Here is an 18,026-nt window from a genome sequence, read left to right as displayed (position 1 = left end):
CTTGTCAATACTGAATAAACCATTTACACTTTCACAGTCTGGGTTAAAAAATACACCAATGAACTAACAACTTCTCCAACAACTATTTAGAGTCTGATCCTGTTTTAGGTCTGATTACTGACAGTCTGATCTTCTCAGGTGAACTCTGATTAAAATAAAAGAAAGAAAGATTATATAGATTATTATGTGTAAAGCAGGGAAAAGTTACTGAAAACATTTTAAAGTCAAATTTGATTTGTCCCATACATAACCATACACAGTGTGTATATGTAGTGAATACTTCATGTAGAATTAGAAGTAGAATAGAAAAGTCCAAGTTCTAGTCTTATGTGTTGTCCTTCTAAAGACATAGTGTGTGTTACTGAGTCCACAATAAGACAAACTGTCTACAATCAGGGTGGTCACTCGAGCCCCAGTAAAATGTTGCTGATAAATCAGTGTCTGATGAGGAAGATTACAGTAGATACGTCTGAAAGTAGGCTTTCCTCTTCAAACATTTATATTATTTGACATATTTTGAAGAAAGGCTGATTGTAACAGCAGCTGAAGTGAAAATACCCTGTGCATCTTCATAAAGCCCGTCCCTCTCACTGTGCCCCCTGACTGTACTTCTCCTCTCTTAAACTTTTCTCAGTAGAAACCTTGACTTGCACTCAGAAGATAAATCATAATACAACATTGTAGCTGAGGACTGAGAAATTGTGGATTTAAAGTTTTTTTTAATATACTTGTGTGTGATCTGGAAAAGTTTACATAAACAATTTTATCAAAAGTCTTTACAGTAAATTAATGTAAAATTGAGCGAATGAAATGATCAGCAGCACATACTTTCATTAATGTTGGCTCCATAACATTATTAAAGATAAACAAATAAAAAAAAAAAAAACAATTAACTGAACAAATAAATAAATCAATGCTCTCAAAGTCACCAGAATTTAAATAAATAAACAGACTTTTTACTTTTGTAAAATTCTTGGTGGTTTGTACTCCACTAGGGATTAAACTCTAGAAACATCCCTGTGTACAACCAGTGAAGACTGTGTCATTGTGTCTCTCTACAGGTTGTGGGATTGTGGTTTCTCAGATGAAGGCTGTGCTGCTCTGACTTCAGCTCTGAGATCAAACCCCTCACACCTGAGAGTACTGCATCTCTCTGATAATAAATTTGGAGACTCAGGAGTGAAGAGTCTCTCTCCTGTACTGGAGAATCCTCACTGTAAACTCAAGACACTGTGGTAAGATCATCTCTCTGAAAATCTCATTTCCTGCTCCTCAGTAAGACACATTCTCTAATAGTGAGACAGAAGCAGAAGTTTTAGCTTCATCATCAATGTCCTGAGGAGGAAGATTTCTGTTTCTTCTGTTCTGGTTCTCCTGTTTCTTTTTACTGCACACTGATGATTTTGTACAGATTTACTAAAACATTGTAACTAATCACACGGACTGCAGCTGAGACACAAACTAAACGTACTGTGTGAGCTGCAGGGGTTAAAATCAGCAGTGACATGGAAATGGTGTAAAAGAATTCTTCCATAGGACTGAAAAGGTCAACAACTAAATAGAGCAAATTAGATTTAAATAAACAGCATTGTTCTTGTTCTTAAAGCTGAACTAGTGTTTATTCTGTCAGCGAGCTCGTCTCCATGGCCAGTGTGTGTGCTGAGTCTGTATTTAGTCGTCTTGGTTCTGTGTTGGTGGTCAGTCACTGTGCTCAGGTATTCAGCTACAGTGTCCTGTCCATTTAGGGTCAGATAGCACTGCATTTTACTTTGTGCTGGTGTTTGTGTGTTCCAGTGGGTGATGGAGTTTTGTTTCTGTAGTGTTATAATGTGCTGTATAATAGAGCCAATATTTGATGGATCTTTTCTGAATGTTTGAGCAGCAGTGGGAATCGGCACAATTCAGCTCTACAGCTGTTGTTTGTGGAGTTTCAGTGGATTTACAGAATCGTGTATCATTTCAGCTGGGTGTTTACCCCATTGTGTGAAATTCTGGTTTGTGACCCCAGATCTCGCTACCATACAGTAGAATAGGTTCAGTTACTGATTCATATCATTTGAGACTGGATTTGGAATTTGAAAGTGAATTTGTTTTTAGTTGTGTAGAATGTCCTGTCATTCACTGTGTTGCATTTCCTTCATATCTGGATGGTGTTTCTTTTTTTGTAATAATAATAGATTTGGTCAGTTTTGGTTGACCGTCAGGACCCGGGTCTGACAGTACTGCTGCAGCAGGTCCAGGTTCTGCTGTAGACCCTGAACACTGGGGAATTCAGGACCAGGTCATTTTCATACAGCAGGAATTTGACCACTGAGTGGTATAGAGTGAGATCAGGTGCTGCTGATCGATCTAATATAGAAACAAAATTCATTAATATATACAGTGAGGGAAAAAATTATTTGATCCCCTGATTTTGTATGTTTGCCCACTGACAAAGAAATGATCAGTCTGTAATTTTAATGGTAGGTGTATTTGAACAGTGAAAGGCAGCAGAATAACAAAAAATCCAGAAAAATGCATTTCAGAAAAGTTCTACATTGATTTGCATTTTAATGAGTGAAATAAGAATTTGATCCCCTATCAATCAGAAAGATTTCTGGATCCCAGGTGTCTTTTATACAGGTAAGGAGCTGAGATTACAGTAGGAGCACTCTCTGGGAGTGCTCTTAATCTCAGCTCATTAACTGTATGAAAGACACCTGTCCACAGAAGGAAGCAATCAATCAGATTCCAAACTCTACATCATGGCCAAGACCCAAGAGCTGTCCATGGATGTCAGGGACAAGATTGTAGACCTACACAAAGCTGAAATGAGCTACAAGACCCAAATGGAAGAAACACAAAAGGACTGTCAATATTCCTTGGTCTGGGGCTCCATGCAAGATCTCACCTCATGGAGTTTCAATGATCATGAGAACGGCGAGGAATCAGCCCAGAATTACACTGGAGGATTTTGTCAATGATCTCAAGGCAGCTGGGACCATAGTCACCAAGAAAACAATTGGTAACACACTACACCGTGAAAGACTGAAATCCAGTAGCGCCCGCAAGGTCCCCCTGCTAAAGAAAGCACATGTACAGGCTCATCTGAAGTTTGCCAGTGAACATCTGAATGATTCAGAGGAGAACTGGGTGAAAGTGGTGTGGTCAAATGAGACCAAAATCCAGCTCTTTGGTATCAAGTCAACTCGCCATGTTTGGAGGAGGAGGAATGCTGCCTATGACCCCAAGTACACCATCCCCAGGTGACAGGACAACTGCACCGCATCAAAGGGACGATGGACGGGGCCATGTACCATTAAATCTTGGATGAGAACCTCTTTCCCTCAGCCAGGGCATTGAAAATGGGTCGTGGATGGATGGTCCAGCCTGACAATGACCCAAAACACATGGCCAAGGCAACAAAGGAGTGGTTCAAAAAGAAGCACATTAAGGTCCTGTAGTGGCCTAGCCAGTCTCCAGACCTTAATCCCATAGAAAATCTGTGGAGGGAGCTGAAGGGTCAGCCACAAAACCTTAATGACTTGGAGAGGAACCTGCAAAGAGGAGTGGGCCCAAATTCCTTGAGATGTGAGATGTGTGCAAACCTGGTGGCCAACTACAAGAAATGTCTGACGTCTGTGATTGCTAACAAGGGTTTGCCACCAAGTACTAAGTCATGTTTTGCAAAGGGGTCAAATACTTATTTCACTCAATAAAATGAGTGAAATAATGTAGCAAATCAATGTATACATTTTTTGAAATGTGTTTTTCTGGATTTTTTTTTTGTTGTTATTCTGTCTCTCACTGTTCAGACATACCTACCATTAAAATTACAGACTGATCATTTCTTTGTCAGTGGGAAAACGTACAAAATCAGCAGGGGATCAAATAATTTTTTCCCTCACTGTACAATTAAATAGTGTTGGGCTTAGGCAGCACCCATGTCTCACTCCATGCTCCTGAGGGAAGAATTGATTTCTTTTACTGTACACACAGATGCCTCTGTACTTATTAGGAGTGACTTTATCTCCACTTTTGAAAATGGGTGTTATAAGACCTTGGGTTCAGATCTCAGGGAAATAACCTACACTCAGGATCATGGGGAATAATTACAGATTCAGGTTCAGGGGGTCTGGGGAATCTTTTATAGGCATTTCTAATGTGTTCAGCTTTTTAATTGTTGTGTGTGTGTGTGTGTGGACTGATTTAAAGTGGTTGATGCATGTCACCATTTTGTAATACTAATATAGATTTATTTAGAGTTTTCCACTGCTTCCAGAAATTTGTGTTTGTGTGTTAGTTTGTGTGTCTGTTGTGTTTGTGTATCATTTTTGTTTGTGTGTTAGTTTGTGTCAGTGTTTGTGTGTTAGTTTGTGTATCATTTGTGTTTGTGTGTTAGTTTGTGTGTCAGTTGTGTTTGTGTGTCTGTTGTGTTTGTGTATCATTTTTGTTTGTGTGTCAGTGTTTGTGTGTTAGTTTGTGTATCATTTGTGTTTGTGTGTTAGTTTGTGTGTCTGTTGTGTTTGTGTATCATTTTTGTTTGTGTGTCAGTGTTTGTGTGTTAGTTTGTGTATCATTTGTGTTTGTGTGTTAGTTTGTGTGTCAGTTGTGTTTGTGTGTTAGTTTGTGTGTCAGTTGTGTTTGTGTGTCAGTTGTGTTTGTGTGTTAGTTTGTGTGTCAGTTGTGTTTGTGTGTTAGTTTGTGTGTCAGTTGTGTTTGTGTGTCAGTTGTGTTTGTGTGTTAGTTTGTGTGTCAGTTGTGTTTGGATTTTTAGATTCTGAGTGTAGATGTATATTGTATTAAAATATCACAGTAATGTAAGGTGTGATTCTGCATTGTTTGGATCTTGACAAATTTGTACAGTTCTAATGAAATCAGGGTTTATATTTCTAAGTGTGAGACTGATGTCTTCCTCACTGTGAGTGTATGTAGTGTCCAGAAAGGTGTGTGTGTGCAGTGGGGTTAGTTCTTGTCCTGTTAATGAATTTGGCTGTGATCAGACAGAGGGGTTAGTGTTTTAACAGTGAATGCGCTGACACAGAAAGGGTTTCAGTCTGTTATCATTATACTCTACTGTGCTGTTGCTAAGAGCTGAGCAGAATGTGTATCTTCTCAAAGAGTCTCCTCATGTCCTTCCATTAACAATGTACAGAGCCAGGCTTTCACAGAGCTGCAGCAGATCATTTCCATTTCTTTTGACCTGCAAGTCAAAGTCATGGCAGGGAAGGTTAGTAAGGTTTCTGGGCTAATGATGTCCAAATCTAAAATAGTTTTCATGCTCTGTGTTAAAGTCAGAGAGAGAGCCGCTGCAGGAGTTCAGGTCTCCACAGATCAGCACACTTCCCTGGGCCTGGAAGCTGCAGATCTCAGTGTGGAGCTGGAGTAGGATCTCCTCATCATAATAAGGGGAGTCACTGGGAGAGATGTTCACTGGACACAAGAAAATGTCTTTTGCTCTTTTTAAAATATCTTTCTTCATTTTTAAGCTCAATGTGTGATTTATTTCATTTTTGTGGTGCCATAAAATCTGATCTAAATGATGGTTCCACCCGAGTCTCTCCCTTCTTAACAGTAGTGTGTTTAATAGATTGGAGAATTCATTCTTTATAGTTAGAGGAGCAGTGAGACATTGATCTAATCCAGGTTTCCTGGAGTCTGTCTTTTGGGTTTTCCTCAAAGTCACAGCTTTTACTTTTGCACCCGAACCATGAAAATGTAATTCCCTGAATGTTCCACACAGAGATTGTAAACAGTTTCATTTGAGAAGAGATGATGATGTGTGTTCATAGTGAACATGTTCAGCACTTACCTCAGTGTCCATTATTCTGGAGCTGCTCTGGATTTGTAGCTGTGTAGTTAATGCCAAGGAAGTGGATAGTAGTGATAGCTTACTAGTGTTACTACTGTCTCTCTCTCTCTCTCTCTCTCTCTCCATGAACCTTTCCAAGTTCTTTTGAAAGTTTTTAAGTTCTGGTGGCTTTTGAGTTTTGATTTCTTTCCTTCTCTGTTTTGCTCAGTATTAATTATACTTTATATAATAAAAGTCTGTTGATGAAGACTGTGTCTCTCTACAGGTTGCGTAAGTGTGGTATCTCAGATGAAGGCTGTGCTGCTCTGACTTCAGCTCTGAGATCAAACCCCTCACACCTGAGAGAACTGAATCTGACCTTTAATAATCTATCAGACTCAGGAAAGAAGCTGCTCTCTGCTCTTAAAGATGATGAACATTACAAACTACAGACACTGATGTAAGAAGTAATAAATTTTTTTTAATAAAAGTTCAACCTCAGTTTTAGAAAATTTCACCATATTCTATTTAATGTGAATTTTTCTAACAATTGTCTTTAATGCTGTTTTGTGTTCAGTAAAGTTTGTTGATATAAAATTCATGTGGTGGCAGAAAACAGGGATTCAGACAGAGTCTACAAAATGCATGAGAGTGATTGTAAATGAACATTGTGCCTTCTGTCATTCCTGTAAAATTCACCTCAGCTTCTTCTTAAAGTCTGCACTTAAATATAAATGTAGAACAAGAGCTAAATGACACAGTAGTGTTCCTGTGATTGGATAAGAGCAGTGATGTGATGGGTAAATATCTGCTCATTATCCTGTTAGAACTTGTGGAAGTTCTCATTTGTTCTGGTTAAAAGTTAGAACACAGATGTTAGTAAGAATGAAGAAATGTTGAAGGATTCATTATAAACAGGAGATGATAATGTTTCTCTTGGAGCAGAGATGATTACATGCTGTTGATCATGAAGTACCACAGTCCACTTTGTGCTGATTAATTCACATCTTTTTCTTTTATATTCAGGATGGAATGAATATCTGTGTGTGATGAAGACTCCAGTGTTCCTGCATGTTGGGGAATAGAGAAGATGTTTAGAAACACATCAGCCATTTCATTCAGTCTTCTGTTTTGTAAAATTAATATTCTAACATTTTTGTAGTAAAATAATGTTTGTTCTCCAAAAGATATAAACTATATAAATATAAATCTTCAAAGATAAATTTATTACTAACACAATATATTGTTAGATCAGTTATTTCTGAAGAGAAACATGTTTTTTTTTTAATAAATAAAAATAAATCACTCCAGCGTGCAGGGTTGTCATCATAACCCAACCTCACTGAGATGAAACAACTCAGTCTGGATCAGTCCACATTGTACCCAGTGCTGGATTTCAGAATTGACCATAACTGGGCATAACTTGGTTATGTTTATCTCAGTAATTTTAGACTGCAACTTTATGAGGAGACTTTACCTGGGAATGAGTGAATATGAGCACAAACTCCTTCTTTCTGTTGTGTATCAATCTGTCTTTTTACCTGCTTCCCTCTTTCATCTGTTTTAGTCATGTCAGTAGTGGAATCATTTACATGTCTACATTAAACTACCAAAAAACTATCAACTACCAATCTGACCTGTCCGTGTTGTAATGAATCTAAAAAATCCTTTCTTCTTGGTAGACTTGCACACAGTTTTTGAAGGAACTCGGCAGGTAGGTTATTCCAAACATCTTGGAGAACTAATCACAGATCTTCTGTGGATGTAGGCTGCTTCAAATCCTTATGTCTCTTCATGTAATCTCAGACAGACTGGATGATGTTGAGATCAGGACTCTATGGGGGACAAACCATCACTTCCAGGACTCCATGTTCTTCTCTGTGCTGGAGATAGTTCTTTATAACATTGGCTGTATGTTTGGGGTCATTGTCCTGCTGCAGAATAAATTAGGGGCCAATCAGACTCCTCCCTGATGGTGTTGCATGATGGATAAGTATCTGCCTGGATTTCACAGCATGGAGGACACCATTAATCCCGACCAAATCTCTTGCGTCTACAGTCTTCAACATCACCCGTTTCTTTGTGCTTCTTCAAAATATCTTGAACAGCACATCCTGAAACCCCAGTCTGCTCTGAAATCTGTGCCTGGGAGAGACCTTGCTGATTCCTTGTGTCTTGTTCCTGTGCTCAATCTTGCCATGGTGTATGACCTGTGACATGAAACTGACTTCAATAATCACACCAAATATTGATTTGATTTTGATTGTTCTTCTGTGCTCTCATTTAGCATTTTGTAAATTAATAAAAATAAACAATTAAAATAAACATTTTAGAAAGCATTTTTACTTTACAGCATTTCTTTATACCTGTGTAAAAATTTTGCACAGTACAATATATTCACAAAATACTTTATGCAGCAAGAATTTATGGTGTTTTTTCTCGCACTCTCCTGCAATGTTTCCTAACTGTCTGTGTTAATAAATTCCCTTTCTTGTGTGTATATATTGTTTACATTATTATATCCTGCCTTTTGTTGTTTACCTTCTTGTCCTGTTTCTGGTGATTTGTTTCACATTTCACTTGTTTCCTTTGTTTCTTTCCATTGCTGTTCTGGTCAGTGCAGAGTCTTGCTCTTTGTCAGATCCTTTAATTAGATTTGTACCAGAAGTGAATGTAAACTGAACACAAAAAGTAAATTACTGAATCTTTGTTTACTGAAAATAAAAAGTAGAGCTCAGAATACAGTCTAAAAAATTCATTTCACCAGTTTCACAGTACTTTACTGGCATGATTGTTAGCATGCAAAATAAATAAATAAATCAGTGACAAAAAATAAGGTCCCAGAGCAAAAGTACAACAATGATGGCGATGTGAGGGCAATTATTTACACATACAAAATGTTCTTGAGCTTCAATTTGAACTCAACTTTGCACTTTTGAAAAACTCATGAAAATCAGCAGACAGGTTGGAATCTGCGGCCATTAGGAGGTCACTGTGGCTTGACCCTGGGCGTGGCACACACCCCTCACAGCGCCCCCTGGAATATCTTGCTGCATAGCTGATATACACTTACACATATCCATGTACAACTTGGTACACACTTAGATCTCATTGATTTGAACAACTTTCCCATTGCATGTCATTAAGACTAATCCAGAGGAAGTGAGTTATTTGCAAAACGCACCCAATGGAATTTTAAAATACTCCTCCTAGGGAATTGATACAACCGCCACCAAACCCAAGCTAATATGATCTCAAGACACTGATACAACCGCCACCAAACCCAAGCTAATATGATCTCAAGACACTGATACAACCTCCACCAAACCCAGGCTAATATGATCTCAAGACACTGATACAACCTCCACCAAACCCAGGCTAATATGATCTCAAGACACTGATACAACCTCCACCAAACCCAGGCTAATATGATCTCAAGACACTGATACAACCGCCACCAAACCCAGGCTAATATGATCTCAAGACATTGATACAACCGCCACCAAACCCAGACTAATATGATCTCAAGACATTGATACAACCGCCACCAAACCCAGGCTAATATGATCTCAAGACACTGATACAACCGCCACCAAACCCAGGCTAATATGATCTCAAGACACTGATACAACCGCCACCAAACCCAGGCTAATATGATCTCAAGACATTGATACAACCGCCACCAAACCCAGGCTAATATGATCTCAAGACATTGATACAACCGCCACCAAACCCAGACTAATATGATCTCAAGACATTGATACAACCGCCACCAAACCCAGGCTAATATGATCTCAAGACACTGATACAACCGCCACCAAACCCAGGCTAATATGATCTCAAGACATTGATACAACCGCCACCAAACCCAGGCTAATATGATCTCAAGACACTGATAATGCAAAATTGATGAGGGATTTTTGATATCTCAAACGGTTCAGCCGTGAGGAGCCCTTTAACTTATGGCGAATAAAATGAAACAGGAAGTAGCTAATAACTTCTGTGTACATTAAGTGATCCACATGAAACCTTAGGATAATGTTAAGACAAGAAAGCTGATTACACAAATATGAAAACTGTGAGTCTCAGTCATAGCGCCACCAACTGGCAGCAGGAAGTGTGTCAATTTTAGAAATCTAATGTTTTGTCCCTTACTTTCACCTGATTTGGATGAAAATCAGTCAGAATAATGTCAAGACATGGCTGATGTGAAACTGTGAAGGAATTTGTGATATTGTGAATGATGTTGCTATGGTGATGATTTAAATAAGGACATAATAGAAGAAAATTATATCTTATATCTTAACAGTGGAAAGTCCTAATGTTTCAAAATATTTTACATAGAAAGAACAACTGGTTGTGAGTAAGTTTGCTTAGTTTCATGATTTTGTGATGCTCAAACGGCTCACAACAAATTTTTACATTTATCAGTCCATTGACTAGACATGGTTTTGGCCTGACTCCTGCAGTACTAGACGATGTCCACTAGACGGAGCTCTTTCCCTTTTATTTTTATTTTTTTAAATATGGCCTCATTTTCACAATTTATATATAGAGTCAACCAAAAAATGTATATACACTTCAGGAAAATATTATGATGTATATTATATTAGTATAATATTAATAATATTATCATATTATTATCATCATAATATCATCATATATCAATATATAATATATAATATATATATAACCTGATTTAGTAACATAGGTTAGAGGGAGTGTCATTGTCCCTTTTGACAACACTGTCAAACTGTCACTTTAGTCCTTATATAGTTTAGACGGAGAGTCAGTTTTCTTTTTGCCGTCAGTGTACATTGCTGTTATCATTTTAATTAAACCCCAATTGTCACTTTTGTCCTTTTGGTATTTCCCCTTCAAATGCATGTACCCACTGTGCCCACTGTATCTGGTGCACCGGGCAGCGATGGCACCGTTTGCTTAGTTTCATGATTTTGTGATGCTCAAACGGCTCACAATATTTTTTTACATTCATCAGTCCATTGACTAGACATGGTTTTGGCCTGACTCCTGCAGTACTAGACTATGTCCACTAGATGGAGCGTATATATATATATATATATATATATATATATATATATATATATATATATATATATATATATATATATATATATATATATATATATATATATATACACACTATATTGCCAAAAGTATTCGCTCACCTGCCTTGACTCACATATGAACTTAAGTGACATCCCATTCCTAATCCATAGGGTTCAATATGATGTCGGTCCACCCTTTGCAGCTATAACAGCTTCAACTCTTCTGGGAAGGCTGTCCACAAGGTTTAGGAGTGTGTTTATGGGAATTTTTGACCATTCTTCCAGAAGCGCATTTGTGAGGTCACACACTGATGTTGGACGAGAAGGCCTGGCTCTCAGTCTCCCCTCTAATTCATCCCAAAGGTGTTCTATCGGGTTGAGGTCAGGACTCTGTGCAGGCCAGTCAAGTTCATCCACACCAGACTCTGTCATCCATGTCTTTATGGACCTTGCTTTGTGCACTGGTGCACAGTCATGTTGGAAGAGGAAGGGGACAGCTCCAAACTGTTCCCACAAAGTTGGGAGCGTGGAATTGTCCAAAATGTCTTGGTATGCTGAAGCATTCAGAGTTCCTTTCACTGGAACTAAGGGGCCAGGCCCAGCTCCTGAAAAACAACCCCACACCATAATCCCCCCTCCACCAAACTTTACACTTGGCACAATGCAGCCAGACAAATACCGTTCTCCTGGCAACCGCCAAACCCAGACTCGTCCATCAGATTGCCAGATGGAGAAGCGTGATTCGTCACTCCAGAGAACGCGTCTCCACTGCTCTAGAGTCCAGTGGCGGCGTGCTTTACACCACTGCATCCGACGCTTTGCATTGCACTTGGTGATGTATGGCTTGGATGCAGCTGCTCGGCCATGGAAACCCAGTCCATGAAGCTCTCTGCGCACTGTTCTTGAGCTAATCTGAAGGCCACATGAAGTTTGGAGGTCTGCAGCGATTGACTCTGCAGAAAGTTGGCGACCTCTTCGCACTATGCGCCTCAGCATCCGCTGACCCTGCTCCGTCAGTTTACGTGGCCTACCACTTCGTGGCTGAGTTGCTGACGTTCCCAAACACTTCCACGTTCTTATAATACAGCTGACAGTTGACTGTGGAATATTTAGGAGCGAGGAAATTTCACGACTGGATTTGTTGCACAGGTGGCATCCTATCACAGTTCCACGCTGGAATTCACTGAGCTCCTGAGAGCGACCCATTCTTTCACAAATGTTTGTAAAAACAGTCTGCATGCCTAGGTGCTTGATTTTATACACCTGTGGCCATGGAAGTGATTGGAACACCTGATTCTGATTATTTGGATGGGTGAGCGAATACTTTTGGCAATATAGTGTATATGTATATACACTATATTGCCAAAAGTATTCGCTCACCTGCCTTGACTCGCATATGAACTTAAGTGACATCCCATTCCTAATCCATAGGGTTCAATATGACATCGGTCCACCCTTTGCAGCTATAACAGCTTCAACTCTTCTGGGAAGGCTGTCCACAAGGTTTAGGAGTGTGTTTATGGGAATTTTTGACCATTCTTCCAGAAGCGCATTTGTGAGGTCACACACTGATGTTGGACGAGAAGGTCTGGCTCTCTGTCTCCGCTCTAATTCATCCCAAAGGTGTTCTATCGGGTTGAGGTCAGGACTCTGTGCAGGCCAGTCAAGTTCATCCACACCAGACTCTGTCATCCATGTCTTTATGGACCTTGCTTTGTGCGCTGGTGCACAGTCATGTTGGAAGAGGAAGGGGCCAGCTCCAAACTGTTCCCACAAAGTTGGGAGTATGGAATTGTCCAAAATGTCTTGGTATGCTGAAGCATTCAGAGTTCCTTTCACTGGAACTAAGGGACCAAGCCCAGCTCCTGAAAAACAACCCCACACCATAATCCCCCCTCCACCAAACTTTACACTTGGCACAATGCAGTCAGACAAGTACCGTTCTCCTGGCAACCGCCAAACCCAGACTCGTCCATCAGATTGCCAGATGGAGAAGCGCGATTCGTCACTCCAGAGAACGCGTCTCCACTGCTCTAGAGTCCAGTGGCGGCGTGCTTTACACCACTGCATCCGACGCTTTGCATTGCACTTGGTGATGTATGGCTTGGATGCGGCTGCTCGGCCATGGAAACCCATTCCATGAAGCTCTCTGCATACTGTTCTTGAGCTAATCTGAAGGCCACATGAAGTTTGGAGGTCTGTAGCGATTGACTCTGCAGAAAGTTGGCGACCTCTTCGCACTATGCGCCTCAGCATCCGCTGACCCCGCTCCGTCAGTTTACGTGGCCTACCACTTCGTGGCTGAGTTGCTGTCGTTCCCAAATACTTCCACGTTCTTATAATACAGCTGACAGTTGACTGTGGAATATTTAGGAGCGAGGAAATTTCACGACTGGATTTGTTGCACAGGTGGCATCCTATCACAGTTCCACACTGGAATTCACTGAGCTCCTGAGAGCGACCCATTCTTTCACAAATGTTTGTAAAACAGTCTGTATGCCTAGGTGCTTGATTTTATACACCTGTGGCGATGGAAGTGATTGGAACACCTGATTCTGATTATTTGGATGGGTGAGCGAATACTTTTGGCAATATAGTGTATATATATAAACTGATAGTAATATAGTTTAGAGCGAGAGTCATTGTCCCTTTTACCATCAGTGTACATTGCTGTGATCACTTTCATTAGACCCAAATTGTCACTTTTGTCCTTTTGGTATTTCCCCTGTGCATGTTCCCACTGTGCCCACTGTGTCTGGTGAACCTGATGGCGCCGTTGCTTGGGCCCGATCATCGTTGCTTGCAACTATGGTTAATTGTTTTAGCTTTTGTAGAAATAGGTAAAGAAGATAAATGCATCTAGACTCTCCATTTTAGTTAAGTAAGTTCTTCCAAAAATTGATAGATCCCTTTGTGTCCACATACTGAGTTTTTAAATTGTGTTTTCTATTCTGTGATTCGTGTTTTTTATTGTTTTTTACGTGTAGATACTTATGGTGCTAACTTGATGCCATTGAGTTTGATTGTGTTTTTATTTTGACATGAGGGAATCTATTAAAAGCTAGAGTAGTTGACCTTATAGAAAATCCTACATGATTTATTGGTGTTCATTTACTAAATATGAAATTATATCCTACAGAATGTATGTTACAGTGAAGGAAATTTAACAGGCAGCAAAATTCCTTTTTTTAAGTGTATAAAAATCAGTATTCACACAGTGCTAATTTCACAGCTCAGATAGATAGATAGATAGATAGATAGATAGATAGATAGATAGATAGATAGATAGATAGATAGATCGATCTAACGGATGAGAGAGTTATACATGTAACACCGTGATGCATATAGCAGACAAGCCTTAGCCTAGATCTCCCAGTCCACATTACCATGTCCCTGTAGAGAGGTGTTGAAGAACCGAATGGGACCAGACTGGTTAATTGGACAGTTTTGACCTTGTATGGACTTTTGATCTGCCTCTTGCACAGATTTTATTTAAAACTAACCAAAAAACATATGAACTCAGGGTTAGTCCTATGGAAGGTCCTTACAAGGATAGTAAAGTGGGTGTGTGTGTCTTCCTCCAGGTGGATTCATACACATCTGGAGAGGAGTGTGAAGCTGAGATAGTTTATTGACATTTTTATCAAATGTTCTTGGACACACTGGAGCACAGCTAAAACTCAGAGTTTCTTAAAAAATGAACTGAAGTGTCTTGAGCCCAAAGGGAAAGGAAACTTCACTTGAATTCCCTGACTTCCGAACACAAAGTGGACTGACGGTGAACTGATTTGGCAACAAATTTCTGCTGAATTACTGAATTATAAATCAGTGGCATCAGGCACCTGAGACACTACTGGTCTGTGAAAAATATATATCTGTGTACTCCATTTACACCAGACATAAATACAGGAACCATATTCAGCAGTGGCTACAGAGTGTGAACTTCTCTCACAATGAACCTGAGATTATCTTTTTTTCCTTCAAAAATACAAAAAGTCGATTTGTAAGTTGGACAAAATGAAATGAATCTTTAACAGCACTGTCACACTGGATAACAGACACAACAACTGCAGTAGAACATTTAAAAAAGTCCAACATTTATTAAAAAACCCAATAGACAGATATGTAGAAGATAAAGGAGTTTTACTATCCACTATCCCCTGGTGTACAGACACACTGGTCAGCCTCAGGGGCAGGAGTCAGGACGATGATGGTGGAAGGAAAATAGTATAATTAGTATCAGAAGGTTTATGAGGTTTTATTTCATTCAGGTGTACGAGTTAAATTAGACAGAATATGTTTATAATAGGTCTTAGTGACATGTGTTATGAATAAGTGTGACACTTTAATGGGTTTGACCAGAACTGAGGAGACAAGAGGCAGCTATCAGACATTTACATTTACGTTTCTGGCATTTGGCAGACGTCCTTATCCACAGTGACTTACATTTTATCTCATTTTATACAGCTGAGTAATTGAGGGTTGAGGGCCTTGCTCAGGGGCCCAGCAGTGGCAGCTTGGTGGAGCTGGGATTCAAACTCACAACCTTCTGATCAGTAGACCAACACCTTTTTCTTCCCTTTTCAGTGATTTCATCTCAGTACACACACACACACACACACACAGTGCTGGAGTGTTGAGGTGTGAGGAAAGACCTGGTCCCTGTGATGTGTCTTGGTGAACTGCAGAACCCCCCTCTCCTGCACTGAGCATGTTTCTTTCACACACGGTCTCCTTGCTCAGTGTTCACAGTTCATCTCTGTAGTAGTCCAGTTTAGCACAGGACATCTCCTTACACAGCTGCATGACCTCCCAGAACATCTGTTCAGCTAAAATAAAAATAAAAGACAGACATTGATCTGATGTTTACTGATTTATGAAGAACACTATAACACCACACATTACTCTAAATATAACAGAAAATAATCACTGAAGAAATCCATTAGTTAACTTTAGAAGCTCTAAATGATCTGAATGTGCTGTATGTGTGTTTCCAATCATGTAGCACGGTGCTGTAGAATTCTCAAATCTGATTGGACGAAAGGCGTCATTTTTGCATAATAATAAACTGATATTAAAAATGTGCTGTTTAACCAAGAGAAATGTCATGTTTTTATTGTTTATTTAACATTTATATAAGGAGTCTCAGGCGTCTCAGTTCATCAGCTCAGATAATGGAGATAATTATCATCAATAGTACTGTTATCATCATAGTGCCTTTATCATCTTAAAGTGGAGAACAGTCTGGAGTGTGTGATTCTGCTTATACCACAGCAAACTGAGAACAATCACACATTTATTAATGAAGCACACATCACATGTTTTAACAGTCTAAAGTTAAAAGATTAATGCTGCTTGTGTGTGTGTGGTCAGTTTAGCTCACCATCCTGCTGCTTGACCAGTCCTTGGTGGATGTAGTGAATGTAGGTGAAGAAGTTGCAGATGGAGGTGATCTAGGAGTAGAAAGGAGAGGAGGAAGAGGTAACTTGGTTGTAGTCACTAAAGTCTACATGAAAAACACGAAAAATCTGACTATTCTGTCTTCTTTAATCATCTTCCTTTTCAATTTGAACCAGATCTCTGCTTGTCCAGAGCGTTACACTGATGTGCTGATTCATATATTGTTTTTCTTTCCATCCTTTTTATTGTGTTTTCTGAGCTTTTCTTTGGCTTCTGTAATCTGATCATTTACTTTACAGGATCAATCAGAAAAGAAAATACAGATTCATTTTATCCAAATCACAACTTCACTGAAGGAAGAAAACATTTCAGATGCTTTAGAATGAAATTCCAGGACCTTTCAAGAGATATAATTTAATCATATTCTTCATTTCTTCTTTTTAAATTCCAAAAACAAATGATTAATAATAATAATAATAATAATAATAATAGAGAGAGAGAGAGAGAGAATGTACACTTCCGTGACTTTGTTTATTTCAGACTTCCTGCCACTAGGGGAGGGCAAAACAGAAAGAAAGGAATAAAGAAACAGAAGAGATGGAAAACGCTGACAAACAGAAGCAGCAGAGCTGAACATTTGATCAAACAGAAGTTTAGGGTGAAGGAGGTACAGACATGGTGGAGTGTGAGAGGGAAAGCTGTATATAAAACACTATATCCAATCTGGACCCATCTTTTATAAAAACACACTATCCTTCTGCTTCGTTACAGAATCATCAATCACTGTGAATGTGGAAGAAATATCAAATGAAATAAAAAACAAAGACTTTAGTGAGGGTTTTATTTTGTTCCTGTAATCAACACACCCACATGCTCTGATGGATTAAAGCCCCCTGAACTGACATTTACACACACGTCATTCCCCTTTGTTCCTCACAGAGATTCAGAATATTCACTTCTCCCGTCAGTGGTTATAATGTTATGGCTGTTGTGTGTGTGTGAGACCTCAGGTTAAAAGGCAGTTCAGTAAATGACTCTGTGTCTCTGTGAGACAGTGTTTGTAGTTATACACACTGAGTTAGATCATTTGTCAGGGTGATATGAGCTCATATGTAAAACAAGCTCTCCCTTCTGTCTCAGGATAAAACTCATGTAAATATGATGGCACGGGTGATCACACTGAGGTTAATACACACACATTTACTCACGGAGGTTCAGGTGTTAAGATAATGTTTTCCTTACAGTGCTGAATCTGTGTAATTAACACTGCAGCACACAATTCTACACACAAATGTCCTATACACTGATCATAGTACACATTACCACACTGTTAGGACACCAGTATTAGTGTTTGTGATGAGCTGTTCTGTGGACAGGAAATGACAAAAACACAGTCATTTATTAGTAATTAAACTAATGTTTTGTCTTTGGCTTTAATACATAAGAATGAAAATCATGTGTTTAATACTGACAGTAAGATAAAGGTGCACACACACACACACACACACACACCTCACTCTTGCAGAATGTGAGACACGGGTAAATGTCCTCTCTGTAGATTCATTCCAAGAAACAGCAACTCCTCTCCAGTGTGGGTTCCTCCTTCCACACCTTAAACTCACTGAACAGAATGGAATCCACCTGCACATGCAAACACACAATTAATATTATTTTTAGATAAAACTATTCCACTCCTACTATTTTTTCTAGTGGAAAGTCTTCCCAGAAGAGTGGAGCTTAACACAGAGGGAATAAATGTGGACTGGGACATGTGACCACAATCCTGC

General features: G+C 39.3%; 1 protein-coding gene and 1 long non-coding RNA gene across 8 annotated transcripts in view; both read right to left on the bottom strand.

Moving 5' to 3' along the window:
• Window positions 1-18,026, bottom strand: part of LOC131370006 (NACHT, LRR and PYD domains-containing protein 12-like) — a 378,843-nt gene that overhangs the window by 131,092 nt on the left and 229,725 nt on the right. The window lies entirely within an intron of this gene.
• LOC131370053 (uncharacterized) lies at window positions 14,498-17,882 on the bottom strand. Its single transcript, XR_009207374.1, has 3 exons — window positions 17,752-17,882; window positions 16,223-16,292; window positions 14,498-15,668 (listed from the first exon to the last, which is right to left on the bottom strand). It is a non-coding gene; the product is annotated as an uncharacterized LOC131370053 (long non-coding RNA).

This window comes from Hemibagrus wyckioides, linkage group LG19, assembly GCF_019097595.1.
Source record: "Hemibagrus wyckioides isolate EC202008001 linkage group LG19, SWU_Hwy_1.0, whole genome shotgun sequence".
In the NCBI taxonomy this organism is placed as follows: Eukaryota; Metazoa; Chordata; class Actinopteri; order Siluriformes; family Bagridae; genus Hemibagrus; species Hemibagrus wyckioides.
Note: the sequence above shows the minus strand (reverse complement) of the source record. Positions and strands in the feature narration are given on the sequence as shown.